Below are 18,762 nucleotides of genomic sequence, written 5' to 3' on the forward strand. Positions count from 1 at the left end.
TGAGTAAGCGACCATTGTGACCACCTGAAACTGAATTCTATTCCGTATTTCTTGTTTGGTTCCCTGTTTTAATTTGTGAAGGGAACTCTAAAACTAAAGGATATCAGTGTCCTTTTTCCACTGGTATTGATCAGATGTTGAAACTCAAAACAGTGAAAGCCTTGAGCGGAGTGATATATTTCAACATTCATTTCAAACTGTTTAGTTCGTTCGTCCTGGCGTGGAAGACCTGGGTTCGATTCCCAGCGGAAGCTCATGTAATTTGCTTTCCTCGTTAATTAATAGGTCCCGTCTCATATTGCGTCGCTGCTGAAAGGGCCGTTAAACTTAACTCATTTCAAACTGTTGAACTGTATGGGTTTGTGTAGCGGTCAAACACTCTGCTTTATATGTAAGAGTATTTCTAAAATTTATTCTATAAAAAGTTACATTCCTGGTCCTATTACTGCAAAGTTTAGTATTTTCTATCATATTTATACAATCATTGAAGTAGAGCAGTATGGTAATGAAATCAGGCGCAGACTAAGCTAAAACTCCGTGTCACAAAGTCCTAAAGGACTAAGCGGGTTAGTTGGTCATTTGAACTTAGTCGGTTGTGAATCATCATAAATTCTTTCCCCAGTGTTACAGCTTTTCTTCACTGAATTCCGCTACTTTTTTCATACGAGCAGTTCCTCGGTTATCCTCATGATATTTAGTGAAAGCCGCTCCGCCAGCACTCTTCGTCTAATGGTTACTCGCACAAATACTAGCCTCACGGAAATAGGTAGACTAATGTGTCTACAACTTGGTGATGTTTAGGGCTTCATGTTGCAGCATGATTAATTTTTTTGGTTGTATTCCTATTTTTTTTAACCTTTGTTTCTTTTACTTGCTTCAATGGGGTTTGTCATTATTTTTCAACATTAAGGTTATATAAGATGTGGACCTACATCGTTTCATGTTACGTCCGGACTTACGTGTATTTCCATCGGAAATCGAAGTTGAACGTTCCGCTTGGGGGGATAGTGGTTCAGTAGTAGAGCAAGTACCTCTGGTGTGTGGGATCTCTGGTTCGATCCATAGGTTTTCTCCGGGTACTCCCATTGCCTCTCACATTCTCATTCCGCCAGTTTTTCCGTCATTCACTTGCCTTAACCATCTGCCTCCATTAGGTTAACAGGCATAACCGTGGAACATTAAACTGAAAGGGTCTTATGCAGGGTCGTTCTAACGCGTGATTAGTGCCATACTAAAGAGTTCGACTAACATTTGTTTCCTGCAGTAGTCAGGCCTTTAGTATGACTCTGGTCATACGTTCTGCATAAGGCGGAAAGATTTTATTTCATCTCATGTTTTCGAATGTTCCACGTACTTTAGCTACAAGAAAATTCGTAGTAGTACTGTTAAAATTATTCGAATACTCGTCATCAAAATAGCTTTTTGCTGTTATTCGAATATCCAAATATTCGTTTTCAGTATTCGAATAATTCTTGATTATTTTAGTAATTATTGATCATCCGAATAATGTTCCAATAATCATTTATTATCCAAATAATTATTCGAATAATTATTCGTTATTATTATTTACTTTCTGCAGAATTTTTGTAACCATTCTAGTTCTTGTTTCTGAGTGGACTGTGATGTAAATTGTGGGTACTTTTATTGTGCACAAGAAAAGCCTTCATCAACTTGCATGTATCCTTATTTGGGAAGATCACCATGAGTCATTCCACAAGGGAAGAACAGCTAGTCTCTGTGTTCCACCACGAGCCTAAGCTCTGTTTCCTACGCATCTCGTAAATAAATAGTCCGTACAAATTGTGAAATTGAGTTAACAGTAATACAAATGTTTAGTAAGGGTTACAGACTACAATCCGATTACTTACCATAAATCTTAAGAACTCAATAACCGAAAGTTGATTATGCATGTATTGTGTTACTCTTTTGTGTTGCTCCGTGTGCGTGGGTTTTCTCGGGGTTCTCCCGTTTCCTCCCACTTTCTTCATTCCACCATTTCATTCATTACTCATCATCACCGTCTCCTTTAGCCTAACCGGCATAACTGTGGGACGTAAAACTCACAGATTTCATTTCATTTTTTCTTTTGTGTTGCTAAATGCGGGATAGCGAGTTCATTTCCATTGTTTTCCTAAGTGCTGTGTACGGTGATCGTTCATAGCCGTGTTTCTCTATTAGAATATTCTACAGATCACCATACTTGTGTTTCCTTCGAAAGCAAATTTAAAATTAATATATATTAATGATAAATTTGATTTCGAAGAGAACACAAGTATGGTGGTCAGTAGAATATTATATTGAGCCTACACCAATATACTTATATTTTAATAATTGTAGTAGTAATTAAAATTCCTTTAATTTTATATTGGTAGACTGTTAATAAAGAAAATACACATTAGTTTTTTTTTTTAATAATTAAAGGGTATCAAGAATATTCTATAAAAATGCTTGTATGTAACTAGCATAACTTGTTCAATCTTTACTTTGTTAAATTGTAGGTAGACCTGTTTGCGATTCTCAACTATAGTTTGTGATACACAGTTCGTGTACTGTTTTTTTTTTTTTCTTAACTATCTTTTCTGGACTGATGATGTATTCCTAAAGCGTTCACAAACTTTAGGCATACTGTGAGGATAACTTATGTTCCGAGGACCACAGTTTGAGAAATGTTTGTCCATGGCATTGTAAAACTATCTTTCCAATATCGTCTGATGGAATTACGGGCAACACCGACTGTTTATTGATGTCACTTCGCAAACATTTCAGAATCAACATACGGTACATACTTAATTGAACTTGAATATGAATGACTACGTATTACCAAGAGAACCAGACTTTCCAGCGGAAATTAAGCCACATTTTTTTTTATTGAGAACAAGCAGTATAAATGCAGTCTAATAATCGTAGATTTTTTTTATATTATGTAATTATTTTGTGTATAATTTTATTAACGTTATAGTGCCTTTAAGTTCTTGACCCATGTTTTTGGAGGATAACTTGATAAGCTCATATCATAGATGATAAAAAACGAGGTTATTGCTTTTACTCTTTTTATTATTATTTTTCAAATGTATATTTTGGCTTAGTTCTGGTTGTGAAGGTTTTAGGTGTTATCATGGATGAGTGATGACCTTATGGGATGTATCCGGTTATACATGTCGGAATTAATAGCCAGACATGTGTGCCGGACGCCTGTTTGTTTACTCAACACGAAGGGTTGCGTTAATCTAACTAATTTTTTGTTGGTAAAGTGGTGAACTTTGCTAAGAGAGATAGTGTAATATACATAAACTATTAATTTTATCAAGTTGACTTTCTTGTTCGGGAAAAGAAAGGAGTTTCTTCTTTTTATTATTACTACGCTATAAATGGTTTGTCTGAACAGATCAGTAACAAGCTTATTATGCTTTAACAGATTAACTTGTACTTTGTCTGATGTGAAATGCATTTTATGAAACGAGTCTGTGTTAAAGGATGATATTTAAAATTGATTATACTTCGTAAACAATTTACAAAGGTACAACTAGTTCCAAAAGCATGCATATATATACAGGGTGTTACAAAATGTATTATGATATTTTGTGAACAGATTCCTTGCATTTAAATTAGGAAAAATACTTCATATGCTCAAAAGTGGATAGTTTCAGAGTTACAGGACGCCGAAAACGTGAAAAAAAAATGAACTTTAAAAGTTCATAGTTTCACTACTTTGGGATCTATCGTAGTCGAGTCAAGACATCGCTGAGGAACTGTTATGTGAACTATCCAAATATCCCTCTTTAAGAATGCTCCAGTACTTGCACACCAACTTTTAGAGAGGTAGGTGGAGAGGATCTCCCAAATGGCCTCTCTAAAGATGATTGTGCAAGTACCGGAGGTTCTAAAAGATGAATATTTGGATAGTTCACATACTGACTCCTCAGTGATGTTTTGACCCGACTACGATCAGTCCTATAGTAGTGGAATTATGGACCCTTATTATTTTTTTTTAATTATAACATCCTGTATACGTATATTATCGTGGTTTTGTTCAGGTCTAAAGTAATGAAAGCAGCGAAAATTTAAAAAAAAAAAAAAAAAAAAACGCATTAGAATGGTGAACTAATTATGGTCATTGATAATATACAATAGGATTGATTACTGAAGGTCTTCATAGGTGAAGATTTTATTTCATTTTATTTGTCAGATATTTACAGAGGCATTGTCATGGCTAAATTATTTGCGTGTGCGTTTTTTGGCATGGGGAAACCCGAGCTCGTTTCCCGGTGGGAGTACATGCAATTCGGATTCCACGCTATATCTACGTTTCATATAGCCTTTTGTACTGTAAAGAAAAGTTCAACTCCAGGCAGTAATAACTCGTAAAGTTTTTCGTGACAAGATACGAGACGAAAAGTTATGTGAGTCTTTACTAACATACTGGTTCTTAGATCTGTATTCGTATTTAGAGCTAATCCGCCTTATGCAGAGTCGTTTTGACGTATAATTAACATCATACTAAAAACTTGACTAGAGCAGGAAACATATGTTAGTCGGACTCTTTAGTATGACGCTAATCACGCCTCAGAACGACTCTGCATAAGACCCAATTATTTTTAGAAGTTGGGAGAGAAAATACCATTGTTCAAGGGCTCATTGTTCCGATTTTTCTCTCATTCCTATTATAAGAACTAAAATTAAAGTCGTTGTTATATTATTAATTTTATTATTTAGTAAAATCTTATAGCGTGATTGAGATACATATGAGTTTTCTGTTTGGGTGCAAAATAGACCTAAAGTTGTTGATTTAGCAAGTTGATGGAATATAAAGCACAGGCGAAGTATTTGGTTTAGAACAATAGCGTAGCCAGGATGTGTATTTTTTTTTTAGGGGGGGGGCAAGTACTATTATAGGTACATATAGAAAAATTACAAACAAAAAATATATAAACATAAAACTATATAAAAATTAGAAACATCAAAGTACCAAAGTATATTGTTGGACCTCTTTGGGGGGGGGACCCTCTGGCCCCCCTTCTCTACGCCACTGGTTTATAATACCAAAAGAGTCACTCTTACAGAAGGTCACCATTGGATTCTATCTTACGTTAAACCAATCAGTCCAGCCAAGAACGTTGTTACTCAGTTCCCTAACAGCCTGCTTTATTAGGATCATGTAAGTGAACATAACAAGACTGTAATGTTATTACGTCCGTACCAGTACTGCGTCCTTACGTCTGCCCGTTACTCCACACGCCATCTCTTGAACGACAGCGAATTGTTGAATTTTGTTTTCTTGCAATAGATAGTTAGGGCAATTAACTCGGCCGAGTTCGTTAATTGAAAAAATATAATGACATATTAACCGAATTCGTTCACGTAGTGTACACGTAACCTTGGCATTGTTTTTTCTTTCTTTCTTTCTTCAAAGTTAATTAAATGAGACGATGGTTTAAATAACCGAAGGTGCATCCCACATGAACAACCAGATTACGAAATATAGTATTGTATTGCAGAAAGATCTGTAAAACGGTTTAGTTTTGTAGGAATGTCAGTTTACGCCCAACCCTTAATCGGAATGAAGGACCACGTATGTTTTGCTTAACCGTCTATCGTATCCATGCAGAATTATATATAAACACACACATCACCCACGACACGCTACATTTCGCTGTGCAGAATACCATATGAATATCTGTGGAGCAGTTGCATTGTTATTTTCTACTGTATTTCGTGCAGTCTTTTATTCGTTATTGTGTTAGAAAAAAAAAAAAAAAAAGGTTAAAACTATTTGAAGCACAATAACTTACGTGTATGTAGTACCACGTAAGTTCGTTAGATACCAGAAATTAGGAATAGATTTTTTCTTCCAAATTGTTACGTCTTATTACCTCATTTATCTGGAGTCAACTACTGTAAAATACGTCCAGATCGCTGCCGTTCTTCAGATTCAATTTACGTACGTGCATTTATTAAAGCAAGGAGAGAATTCTTCGAATAATTTGATTGCTTGAACTCTGTGACTAACTGGCATTTATAATGAAGGTCAACGGCGTCGTAGTCTGAAAAAAAAATGCCTGATGGCCGCTGAAATATACATGAGAATTGATGACAATGGCAAAGACTGTCCGGCACGAAGGTCATCTTGTCATGCTATATTATTACTCTATCTATATACGTTGTGAGGTCAGCTCCAGTTGGCGAGATCTTAATATTACCGTAAGAAGTATATGGAAAGAGCGATTCGATGATCATAATAATTACTAGGACTAATAATAATCTCCATATTAAAAATTGATGGCTTTGTTTTTTCCCCGTGTTTTTTAACTGTTTCTGGAGTGTTAAAATAATTGTTTTAATGTCCCACAATTATGTTAAACTAAAAGAGAGAGATAATTAAATGAATGGGAATTATAATGAAAGACTTGGTGAAATGAGAATGTGGAAGGAATCGGGAGAACTCGGAGATCTACGGACACGATGTTTCCTATCACAAACTCGCGTGTCCTGGGATCGAACCAAGGAACTGATTGAATAAGAGGCACTCCTAAGCATTGTGTTTTTGCTCTTAATTTCTGAGGCATACTAAGTACAGAGGTTCAAGAGGAGGATGATAGAAGTCAGTCAGTGAAGTTTTTTTTTTCTTTTTATGTTTATGGTTTCTTCTTAAAGCAGTTACGAAAGAAATAGTTGAACTTCTGCCAATTGATACTTTTTAATCTTTTTCCTTCTTCTCTCTCTTTCTATTCTAACTGCATAAAGTTGAGAGTGAAGGTAAATAACCGACAGTGTTCGTATTTGGAAAGAAACCATGTACTTGTTGGCAACAGAACACACATCTTGCTTATTTCCCATTGAGTAACCAAATATAGCAAAGTTAAGCCTGTTGTTTATTTTCACGTGCGGGAACTGACAATACACGTGCAGCCAATACATACAGAAGTAATCTTGTTTATGTAATAATATATTTTGAGTCGAGAAACAGAGACAACCATAGAACTTACCTGTTATGAAACGCAACATGTTTCTAGTTTTACGGCCGACAGAGAAACGTCCAGTTATTACTTCCCATGATATGCCCTTTAGGCTAAAGAAGTCGGATAATTAATTCAAGTAAATTATTATGAAAGAATTGATGGAATGAGATTGTGGGAGGGAACGGGAGAATCCCAGGAAAACCCACAGATATGCTGTTATTCACCACTAACTCTCGTGGCCGGGGACCCGCTATACGAAAGGCGAGCGCGCTTTACTACTGTGTCTTTGCAGCTATTATGATAACGCATAATGAAACAATATTTGATACTTTTATTAGAAGTTAATTAAGAAAGTTTCTTTTCAGATGCGTTTGTTAATGCATGTTTAGACATCGAAATTAAAATGATTTGAAAACTTTTGATGTTTGATTAAGTTTAAGCGCCCCCTTTTCAGCACAGATCCTGTATGTGACGTGAACGTACAGTGTAAGGTAGAACCCGGAATACCGTAATGCGTTCAATGCTATCCCATTGGGAATCGAACCCAGGACCACGTTCACGCTACTCGATAGATTAATTAGGAGGGCTCTTAGATATTTTGTTTAATTTCCCGCAAGTCTCACGTCTACAGCTTTCAGATATCAGGACTCTCAAGGAACGCGACGTATTGGATTTCGTATCCTGAGATCATACAAGAGACCCCTTCACCTACAAGTGGTTGATGTTATTGAGCTACCGTACCTCCCTCTAAATAACAATAAACAAGACCGTGGATGCCTCCTCCTGTCTATAAATGATCGTAAATGAGATAAATATATGAACCAATAGTTACTATCTGCTTTGGCACAGAAAAATTGTTTTACGTTAAATAGGTTAGGAATCCCTCTTAGCCTACAGGAAACAAGAAGATTCATTCAGATGAGAGTTCCTGCTACTAGAAGCTCTAAACTAGGACGCGGGTAATTCCATCAATTCTTGTCAGGGGAGACGGAAGGGAAGACTGATAACATTGCGAGGATGCGGGCAGCTGCTGAGGATGAGTTAACGTTGTAAAAATGCTCGGCTTTTTCATTGACGTCAAAATGCACTTCGAAATTGTTAGAGTCTGAGAATCGATCGCAGTGTACGAAAGAAAAAGAAAAATGTTGTTGCTATCTGTGGAGAGCTGAAGCAGACAAATAGAGGAGGCTGGATTCACGTAGGCGTTCACTGACGACCCATAGTCCTAGAAACTAATCGCCATTGAAACTCAGTGGCTCTTACAGTTGATGCTAATGGAAACTGCATTATAAGAAACGAAAAGAAAGAAAAACGCTGAAGTGAATTACGGGTATATTTAGAAAAAAACACTGAAGCGAATTACTGGTATATTTAGAAAAGCATTGAAGGGAATTACAGGTAGCCTATATTTAGCTAAGTGGGTTAGCCAATAGCAACATTTTAAAATGTTATTTCTAGTTTTAGTTTCGACCTTCTAGGAGAATGATAGTGAGTGTTAAAGCAAGTCGAAATTTTGATATATGTTATATAATAATGCGAATTTTCGTTCATTTGATTTATTCGTGCGTCCGTTTATGATTCATTCGTGCGTCCCCCTTTCGAGTGAAAATCTGAACTCCTCATTGAGCCCTAGTTTCCTACACTAAACTCGTCGCTACAGCAAAAACAAGAGACTGACGCCTGAATGGCATTCGTTGAACGTAAATCTGGCTTTCTCAACCTATTTCATATCACAACCCTCTCAGCCTGTTTCATTTCGTAACTCTCTTTTATCACATCCTCTTGCCAGTGACCTTCATAATTTTCAGGTTTGTAATAAGCTTTTCGATTATTGTTGCTTATCGTTTATAGCTGTATGTGCATGTAGGGGTAGAAATAAATCTTACAATGAGTATAGAGATAAAAAATGTGTCAAAATAATCCGTAAAAGTATATTTTCTGCTATTAGATCTCAGTGACATTGATCTTTTTCACTCCTCTTTGCGACCTCCAGGTTCAGAAACCCCGAAGTAGATAACGTAGGCATTGTATTGGCCCCCTTTACCATAAGCTTGTTGGCCTACCTGCTGAAACCAGAGTTTATTAATTTAAATATCTCCTTTTTGTGGGAGACCAGTTTTTGATTACTAATGGAAGCTCATGTGGTTTGAATCCCACATTCAACTTTGAGTCGACGTTTCGTATCGCCGCGGCGACACCTATTCTCCAGGATGTTAGTATGCATCCAAAATTCAAATCGAACCTGGACCGTGTGCACCAAAGTTAATTGCACTCAGTGGCTCTAGAAGGTAAAAATTGGAGGACCAGCAAGAACCCAGACTATGATAGGTATATCATAAGTTTACAATTGTTCATGGGTCCTGCAGAAGTTTGTCAACTTAACTCTCTCCCGATGGATATTATGGCAGGATTGGACATTGACATTGTGGACCTAAAGTATTGTTTTATAAATTGCCTAACAGAAAAACTGCAACTGAAACTATATCGAATGTTTAAAAAGAAATTTCCAATAAAGATAAGGTTTACTATAAAGTTTGAAAAATGTATAAATAATAGCCCCAATTATTTTTGTCGCTCAAAAAACTGGGGATACTAGTCCCCCCGGCCAGAGGATAGATCCTCCACTGATCGCGCTAGCTATTTGGTTGTATGGAAGCACTAGCAACCAAATAACACAGTTCGGGGGGCGGAAGTTAGAGGAATAGAGACCTCATTACTTTGATGTATATTATTATTTTATGTAGACAGCAAATTAAAATTTAAAAAAGTGAGATTTCTTAAGATAGGATTTTTAATGTTAATTAACCCCTCCCCTTGTAACTTAAACCTTATGCATATAGTACTTTCTGTTTCCGTCTTTGCACAGCCTAATAACAATACCTAACACTGTATACTGTATAACAATAACTAACCTTGAGTGAATGTGATAGGAACAAGAGCATTGAGTAGATGATTAGGTTTCCTGTTTTGTAGACATGTTTAAATACCAAGTAAAGCTGTGGGGAATAATTGCATAATGTTCTTTCTTTTTCTAAAATTATTTTTTTACACATCAATATAATTATCTCATGTTTTCTCTTATATATATATATATATATATATATATATATATATATATATATTTAGAGATAATCTCACTTTGACTTCCGTTCACACGTGAATTTGACGTGTTGTTCTCATAACGCTGGCAACCACATAATGTGCGTTTGTACATTTGTGAGAAAAAACAGTCATGTTATCGTGTTTGCAAACATACAGTATCTTTCCTATATGCGAAGGAACGAAAAAAAAAAGTGCTTTGTTTGTTTCTGAAATTCTTGTTTGTGAAGTTGTGATAGGATTTTTTTTTAAAGTAAAAAGTGCGTTAGAATTGTAACCAACATCTGTTTCTAGCTTGAATTATAAACAAGATAGTTTGATGTAATTCAGCAAAGTATGTCCACGAATGATAGAATGATACAGTAGACTACCCGTTAACCGAGCACCACGGGCCTGGGCCCTGGTCGGATAACGAAAAAGTAGGTTAATACGAAAATCACAATTTTATAGCCCCTAATTGTGTAGTATCTCCACAATAATTTTAAAACCAGGATTACAATATTATAATTCAAACATTAAAAAAAAAAAAAAATGCGAAATACTGTAGGGGTATATATTGAATAAAGCACAATGAACTATCACACAAACCCCACATTTATTTATGGTGTATGTATATTGATTGAAGAGGAACACAAAAGCGAAAAAATACAATTGAGCCTATAATAGCGAATTAACTATGGTACTTATTCTATTATCGTTGTATGTTCATTATCGTTGTGGAGCGCCGAACGCGGCTCATAACGAAAATGATATTTCTTGGAAGATGATCGGTTAAAAAGAGAGTAGTTAACAGAGAGAGTCCACTGTATATCGTTTCCAAAGTTCTTGAAGAGACATGTGCAGTAAAGTCCCAATTATCCGATAGTGTCACGAATTTCTTTCTTTTTTCTTTCTTTTCTTTTTTTCTTTCTTTTTTGTTTGTAACGCTGCTGAAGTTGCGCTCAATTATTTTTCATAAGAAATCGCTGCGGACTGACACTCCGCATGCATGCAAGTTCTGTATGTTCTAAAACATAAAAGTAAATTTGATTGTAAATGTTTCCGACAGTGCAACTCTACTCTGATAAGCAGAAGGCGATTGTCGTAAGGTATGAAAAACGGGAATTGGGAAGAGTGATTTGCGTGTTAGTAAATTACAGTCATTGTTCATTGCGGAGTGAGAGTCCGTGTTTATTTTATTATGTTTTTGTACGATAAAACGTAGTTTTATGCTGAAGTGTGTTTGCTCCTCATTTTTAGCCTTTTTTTCGGATTATCCCCAATTCAGCGGATAATCGGGGCTGTACTGTATCTTGATACAAATACGAGACCCATATTGTAAGTTTTGTTTTGATGAAGGTCGTAATTGATTTTTCTTTCAAGATGATGATAGTTTTTTTATTTTCTTTCTAAAATGTTCAAGGTTTGTTGAGTATGATACGAAAAATAGGTTCAGAAATATTGGATAACATCCTTTCCTGATCGTGGTATTCCGTTTAACAGTTAAATGTAGGTCTTGGTAAAACTAGGTTACAAAATATAAGTCAACTCAAACTGGCGTTTGCAAACAGATACATAATATTAAAGGAGATATGATCTCATTAAATTAAAAAAAAAAAAAAAAAAAACAGCATTGAGGGAGCAGTTACGCTGAGATAAACGCGCGAGGAGAATAGTGTAAATGTTTCCATTTTTTAAGTTTATGGTTGCTTGCAACTTGAGTTACAATTTACGCCATATATTGACATAGCACTATAAACTGAAATTTATCGTTATATTGTTGTTATGTACTTTTACAATACACAGCGTATCATTAATTTATTTAATCTGTAAGTTCAAATCAAGCAGGTAGTAGTGTTTCAGTTCAGTACACTCACGAAAAGGAAGCGCCGTTAGCTGAAATTTATTTTCTTCTTCCATTGTTTGCTTTACTGCTTACAGTTTGTGATCCATTCATTGATGAAGCTTTTCGTAACGGGAAGAAGGTAGTTAGAAGCGCTATCGTTCAAAAAGCGTTTTGACATTGTTTAATATAGGGCTACCTACATTGTCAATTTGTGAAAATGAAATCGTTTAACTGTTATTGCTGGTTTACATTGTCTGTGTTTGCCCGTCCGACAATCGGGAGACTGTTCTTTATTATCCAGGCGTTCACCACTGATGAAGAGTATTTATAAGTACGATTTGTTCCTTCTAGCCAGGGTCGTACGCAGAGGGATCCGTACCCCCCCCCCCGAAATCCCGACTTTTTTGTAAGTGTAGTCTACTTTTAGGGCCAATTTTAGAAATGTTCATATAATTTAGCCTCAAATTGTATTTGGACCCCTCAAAACGCTTTAGACCCCCCCGAAATAAATTCCTGTGTACGTCCCTGATTCTAGCAAACTTTTTTTTAATCCAAAAATTTTTGAATGAGATTTATCGCTTCTTTTCGGAAGGAGCTTACGAGTTGCATCTTTATGAAAAAAGAAAATCGAGTTGACTTATATTGATTGACATCAATTTTCTCGGTATGATCACAAGAGAGAGAGAGACACACACGAAAAAAAATCACGTATAACGTTCTCTTCTCTCTTAGACATTGCCAGAATTGGTAAATAGGGATATTGCTTGGCAGACAGCTTCTATGCATTCGTATTACAGGATTCTCTCTGAAGAGCCTCGTGTGCAGTTATCATTCGTTTCATGAGTGTTTTGTTTTTTCTTTTAAAAAGCACAAGTTTCCTGTTTTCTTTTTAAACTCCTAACCTGTAGTATCATTATAGTAAATTTATTTTAGTTACCTTTCAAGTTAATATACGAGTATATAAAAAATCGTGTTGCGGTTTCTGTTGTTGTTACCGTGCTTTATCATTAGATAATGGTATGCTTAACGATCTGAAATATTCGAAAGAATTTGTATAAGCAGGGAAATCAAATTAGTACAAACAGAAGTCGTGAATGTCGTACATGTTTTAATATCGTATGAGCCAATTTTGAATGACCACTTTGTTCCTTTATACTTTCTAAGGACTAGAGTTAAATTGTTCGAGTTTTTTCTTTTTCCCTTATTTTCTTTATGTACTTTTTATATGGCTAATCCATAGAGACTTGTTTTGCCATTAGCTAGGCGCGTGTGGTTAGTGTTAACTTGAATGGCTTTTAAAAATGTTTTTGAGTATCTCGCCTGTAGTAGTATCCTTTTCTTGAACACAATTTTAGTAGTAGAGCGCTTATCACTGGTGTGTGGGGTCCCTGGTTCCATCTCCGGCCAAGTAAGTTTGCGATGGACAACAGCTTGTCCATGGGTTTTCTTCGGTGTATTCTCGTTTCCTCTCGCACTTTCATTCTACCAATTCTCCCGTCATCATTAACTTGCCTGAACCATCTGTTTCTCTTACCCTAACCGGCATGATCGTAGGACGTTAAACATATTTAATTTCATTTCTGAGTTCAATTTTGAGTTTCATAGTGATAAAGCACTGCAGTATTGTAGTCGCTGCTGATCCCATATACTTGCTCATTTGTGTGATTTTTGTTACTGCACCGTCCTTACTGTCGAATGAGTGCTGACCAGGACCGGATTAAGAGCCTTAGAGGCTCTAAGCACTTACAAGATTTTGGTGCCCCCATACGTATATAACTGAAACATATAAACAATAATAAACCATAAAATAAAATTTTAGTCATCAAAATTAAACAAAACATCCTGTAAAATTGAAAATAGTGTTTATTTTTATATACTTCCTCTCCATGTGTAAAAAGTTTCCTGTTTTTTTTTTTTTTTTAATTGCAAAGTTAATCAGATCTTCAATAATCACTCTTATCAATCATTACCTCTATCATTATTACTATTACTTGCACCAAGATGTTTATGTTGCAATTATATATATGTGTGTGTGTTTCGTCCGCTGGCGTTGTACAAAAAATATATAAATTTCACTGTTTTCATACAAAATTTCTTCTGCTTTTGTTTAGGTTATGTGAGGGATTTTTTCCCCTTCGATTTCATGACCCTTAGCGGAGATCTGTACTCTGAGTGTTTTTGTCATTATTGTGTATATATATATATATAATATATATATGTGAGTGTGTGTGTATGTATCTTCTATCTATTCTATCTATCTATCTATTAAATACTACAATACCAATTAAAAATGCCTGAGCTCCAACCTATAACTTTGGCTTCCAAATCTTTCATTTACGGTTATGTGTGATTTCACGTTTAACAGAGACAAACATTGCAAGTATTTGAACTTTAAATAGTCTAAATTAATTAACTATATCTTTTTCATAAAGTTTATCATATAAAATTATTGTTTAAAGCCTTTGTATTTTAATAAGCCTTCTCTAAAATCAATGCATGTGAGTTGTGCTTCCATCTTCCGAGTTCTTTTAAACTATAAGTTGAGGATATTTATATGTTTGTGGTCAATCCTTTCGACAATGAGATCTCGGAAACTACAGGCTCTAGAAAGATGACGTTTTCACTGATCGATTGGAAATTTGGCGTAGACTGTCCAGTTCTAATTGAATATTTAAAAAAAAACATTGGCATTATTTCTTTATTACATTTTTTAGGGTACACTGGAAGCGTTGAAATTAAAAAAAAAAAAAAAAACTAAAGCATCATATCCTACGCGTTATACATTCCAACACCAGATTGTTGTATATTGGGGTTGTATATGTCTCAGGCGTATGTTTCATGGCCAAGTAATAATGAAAATTAAAGAATAACCATTTCTCGAGTCTAAGATAAATCTGTATTTTTTGTGTGTTTTGCCCAATGAACACCATATATAACTGACATTATAATTAATTGTATATGTAATGTATTTGCTTATTACATACTGCATGCAAGAAGAAAGAAAATACTGGTCATATATGAATTAGAAACTCCAACCGGGAGTAGGCTCAAATCTTGCAAACGGTGCGAGATATTGAGAAAAAATAATCGAAAAAATCTCCCCTTTATGCTACTCCTTGCCGATTTTTATGAAGATGTCCTTTACTTGTGTCTGCAAAAGGACATGTACAGATGATGTAAGGAATGACAAAGAGATTCATGCTCATATGTGAATGATGCGCTGTGTAGAGAGCGCAGGTTCAGCTATATATATATATATATATATATATATATATATATATATATATATATATATATATATATATATATATATATATATATATATATATATATATATGTATGTATAATATTCCATTTAATGTAGTGGCCTTTTGCGGATCCTGGTTCAGTTGCACCATTAGTAACATTGCACTATATGGTTCATGCACCATGGTGAATTCGGTTATGGAGAATATGTATGTGATGCCCCCTTCTGTTGAAACTCTAACCACGTGCTTATTTTACTTAATGATCAATCCACTGCTGGTGCTGGTCAACTATTAGAGAATAAGGGCTGACAAGCATAATCGCAGGATAACTCTTTCTGCACCAAAAGCCATATTTGACTAATATTGAAGTGGATTAGACATAGGTTTCTTGCTCTAGTAATGCGAAGATGCGAAGAAGAAAGTATCCATCCGGTTTCAGTGGTTACTTTACTGTCTGCTTTAGTTGTTCACGAGTTGGTTGCCAGCTACATCCACGTGCGTAAGCTCATTTTCTCTACCTCAGGCTCATGGTTGTTGTCAAACAAGTCCACCCGGCGGCTAGTGAACCCAAAAGTTAAAAGTTATGTACTTGAAATGAACAATGTGCAAGTTATTGCACAAATTAAAAAAAAAAAAAAAAAAAAAAAAAAAAACTTATATGTTCTTGACTACCAAACAAGTGGCTTAAAAAATAATTCTCCTATATAGAGAGAAAACTATTGTCAAATTTAGTTATTTCGTTCCCAGTTCCGAAGGTAACTTTTGTGAGGTGGAATGAATATATAAATGATGAACGTTATCGTGTCTGACGTGTAAAACAATGGACGATGCTTGATGTTGCATGGTACGGATGAAGGAAAACGGAAGCACGATTGTAGCTGCCGTCACGAAGTCATAAAATAATTGACGTACCAAGTGGTGTCAGCTGGTATTAACTGGCTGTTTGTTTCCTGTGAATAAATTCAAGTGTTGCTGGGCTATCTTTATACACAATGCACCGTCGTCGCTCCTATATACAGTGTAATAAACGTGATAAGATTGTGGGCGCAATGAAAATGCTGCTGAAAAATCACTGCAGTAATAGAGTACGCTATCTAGCGAATCTGTCGTTTTAACAGTGTTTTTCTCGATTCGACGCTTTGAATTTTTTTTTAGACGTTGTAAATGGTCCAAATAACACGAAGGTGACAATTTATCGTTTACTTTCTGTACGCGGATCTCTTCCAGTTTAGTTGGTGTTGGAGACCCGGACTGGATTCCCGATGGAAGATAACTCGTGTGGCCCGGACCCAGGCCAGTAACTAAGGTGGTGGTCGCGACCACTATTAGCCCTCTCCTGAAACTTGGTTGTTGGTTACTATGTATGTATGTATGTATGAATGTAAAGCGAACTCGAGTCAGACCCTCCAAAAATATCGTCACCCCCTGTCTTAATGTTCTGGCTACGGACATGTTCGAATCCCACGTTAAGGTGTAGGTCCACGTTTTACATAGCCTCGTTGCTGAAGGGGTATGTTAAACTCTAATGTCACCAACCAACTTTCATTTTGCAAATACTTAGTGTACTTTGCTTCTTAAGACATTTAGTCTACGTCACCTATGTGTTTTATAGAAAATTCTTGTTTTTGGTTTGAAATTAGTTTGAATTTTAATGGTATGATTTTTTTTAAAAATATTTATAAGTTGAATTTGAGTAATATTAAGTTTTTGTATTACACAGATACATTTTGATAAAGTAAGAGACGTTGAACTAGAATTGAATATATATCCGAATGTGGACACACTGTATACCAGTCGATAAATCGCATCGGGCTGAACAAAATGAGGTATTTGAAGGTAAATTCTCATGCGAACGAGAAAATAGAGGAAAACATTTTTTAAGACAAAATTTTGTCATTCGTTATTAATAGTAACGACAGTTAGTATTCTGTTGGAACACTGTGCTTATGTATTGTAAATCTGAAAAAATACACTGTTAACTAGCAGATTCTTTCTTGTTGTTTGTCTTCTAGCGATAACAATGGTTGTTCTAATGATGACACACATAGGCATAACGCATATAGTACTTATAAGCACTACCGTCGGTAGCTTTTTAAATCTGGGGGGTCGGATAAATCAAAATCAAAATCTTCTTTCCGACAAAAGTTATATATACACAAAGTTGTCTTAGTTTCTTTAAATACCTTTGACTAAAATCTGGAGGGACGCGTCCCCCCGACCCCCGCTAATGACGCCCATGCTTGTAAGTGGTTGTTTACACACAGTGTCAAAGGATTTTCTTAAAATCTATACATACCAGGTTGACCATCATTTCCAACTTGTTGCTCTTATACATCACAGTTTTCTACGTAGATTCTGAGTAACCCATGATCAAGCAGGGCACAGATGAAGAACCTAATGTGTTGATAGAGACTTTGGGGACAAGTAAACAAAAATATAATCAATGATTTTGCAAGTACACCACTTGTGGACTTATAACTACTCATACACTCTGAATCACTTCTCTTGTTCATTTCTTCTGTCTCGTTTCTTTTCCTTGCTCTGTTCTTTTTTCTCTGTCATTGCTTCAGGTATTGGTTATCTAGAAATCACAAGCTGATTTCTAAGGAGTTCGGTTTTTCAGATATCCTCTTATATATTACGTTGTCCGGTATCAGTCCGTTCAGAGGACAAAATGCTCAAAAACTACATGATAGATTGTCGTCAGTTTTAGCCACGATGTAGAGAAGGTCGAGTTAAGGATCGAGTTTAGTGATAGAAGGATAAACGTTGATCTTATAGAGCAAAAACAGTAACAAATAGCGGGAAGCAATTTTTTTCTGGAATCGAGTTAGTGTTCTAAGTATAGGTACCATCTTTGTTAACACTCGATTCAAATTAAAAGTGTCAGAAATCAACCATTTACAGTTTTAAGGTTGTTCGCTATAGAGTAAAACAGTAATAGATAAAAGCTATTTTCTGCAGTCTATTAACTGTCCGAAGAATATGCTCAATCTTTAATATCTTTCTACTAAAACCGGAAATGGTAGGAAGTAATCACTTCCAGTTTCAACATCAATTGGAAAAATACTACACCGTAGAAATAGGGTTGCCAACTCTGGAAAAAAAAAACGGCACCCCTCAAAATCTGCTATGATATCGGTCTAAGTGTGAAGTATCTCTGTTTGGATCCATCCATGGGAAGAAAAAATGTACTATCGTGAACAAAAGTGCATCAGCACCTGTATTCTGCATATCCTTAGTACATTCACTAATAAGCTTAATAGATCCATTGTTCTATAAATGGGAAATTGGCATTGATCATTTTATTGCATTTACCAGTAACTGCCACTTCTTTAAAATTATCGAAACAGATTAAGAAAAGTATATTAATCATTACGTAACAATTTTGTGTTTGGAAAATGAAATTTGTTCTTTAAACTTGTACTTCAACTACAGGAAATTGCTTTAAAAAGTCCTTTTTCACTCTCAATAAATGTGTAAAATTCCGTACAAGTTAATTTCAAATTTTCCTTGATACAGCCCTGTCCTCTCTTTAAAATTATCTAAACAGATGATGGTGAAAGATGAGAGTTTGGATTTACACAATGAAAGTTACTTTTTAAATCTATATTTCAAACTAGATGAAATTGCT

The 18,762-nt window shown here is 35.4% G+C and overlaps 1 protein-coding gene across 1 annotated transcript in view; it reads left to right on the forward strand.

Annotated features, from left to right (window-relative positions):
• The window catches only part of retm (real-time), a 157,947-nt gene that overhangs the window by 11,965 nt on the left and 127,220 nt on the right, over positions 1-18,762 (forward strand). The window lies entirely within an intron of this gene.

This window comes from Thermobia domestica, chromosome 3, assembly GCF_964235325.1.
Source record: "Thermobia domestica chromosome 3, izTheDome1.hap1.1, whole genome shotgun sequence".
NCBI classification, from domain to species: Eukaryota; Metazoa; Arthropoda; class Insecta; order Zygentoma; family Lepismatidae; genus Thermobia; species Thermobia domestica.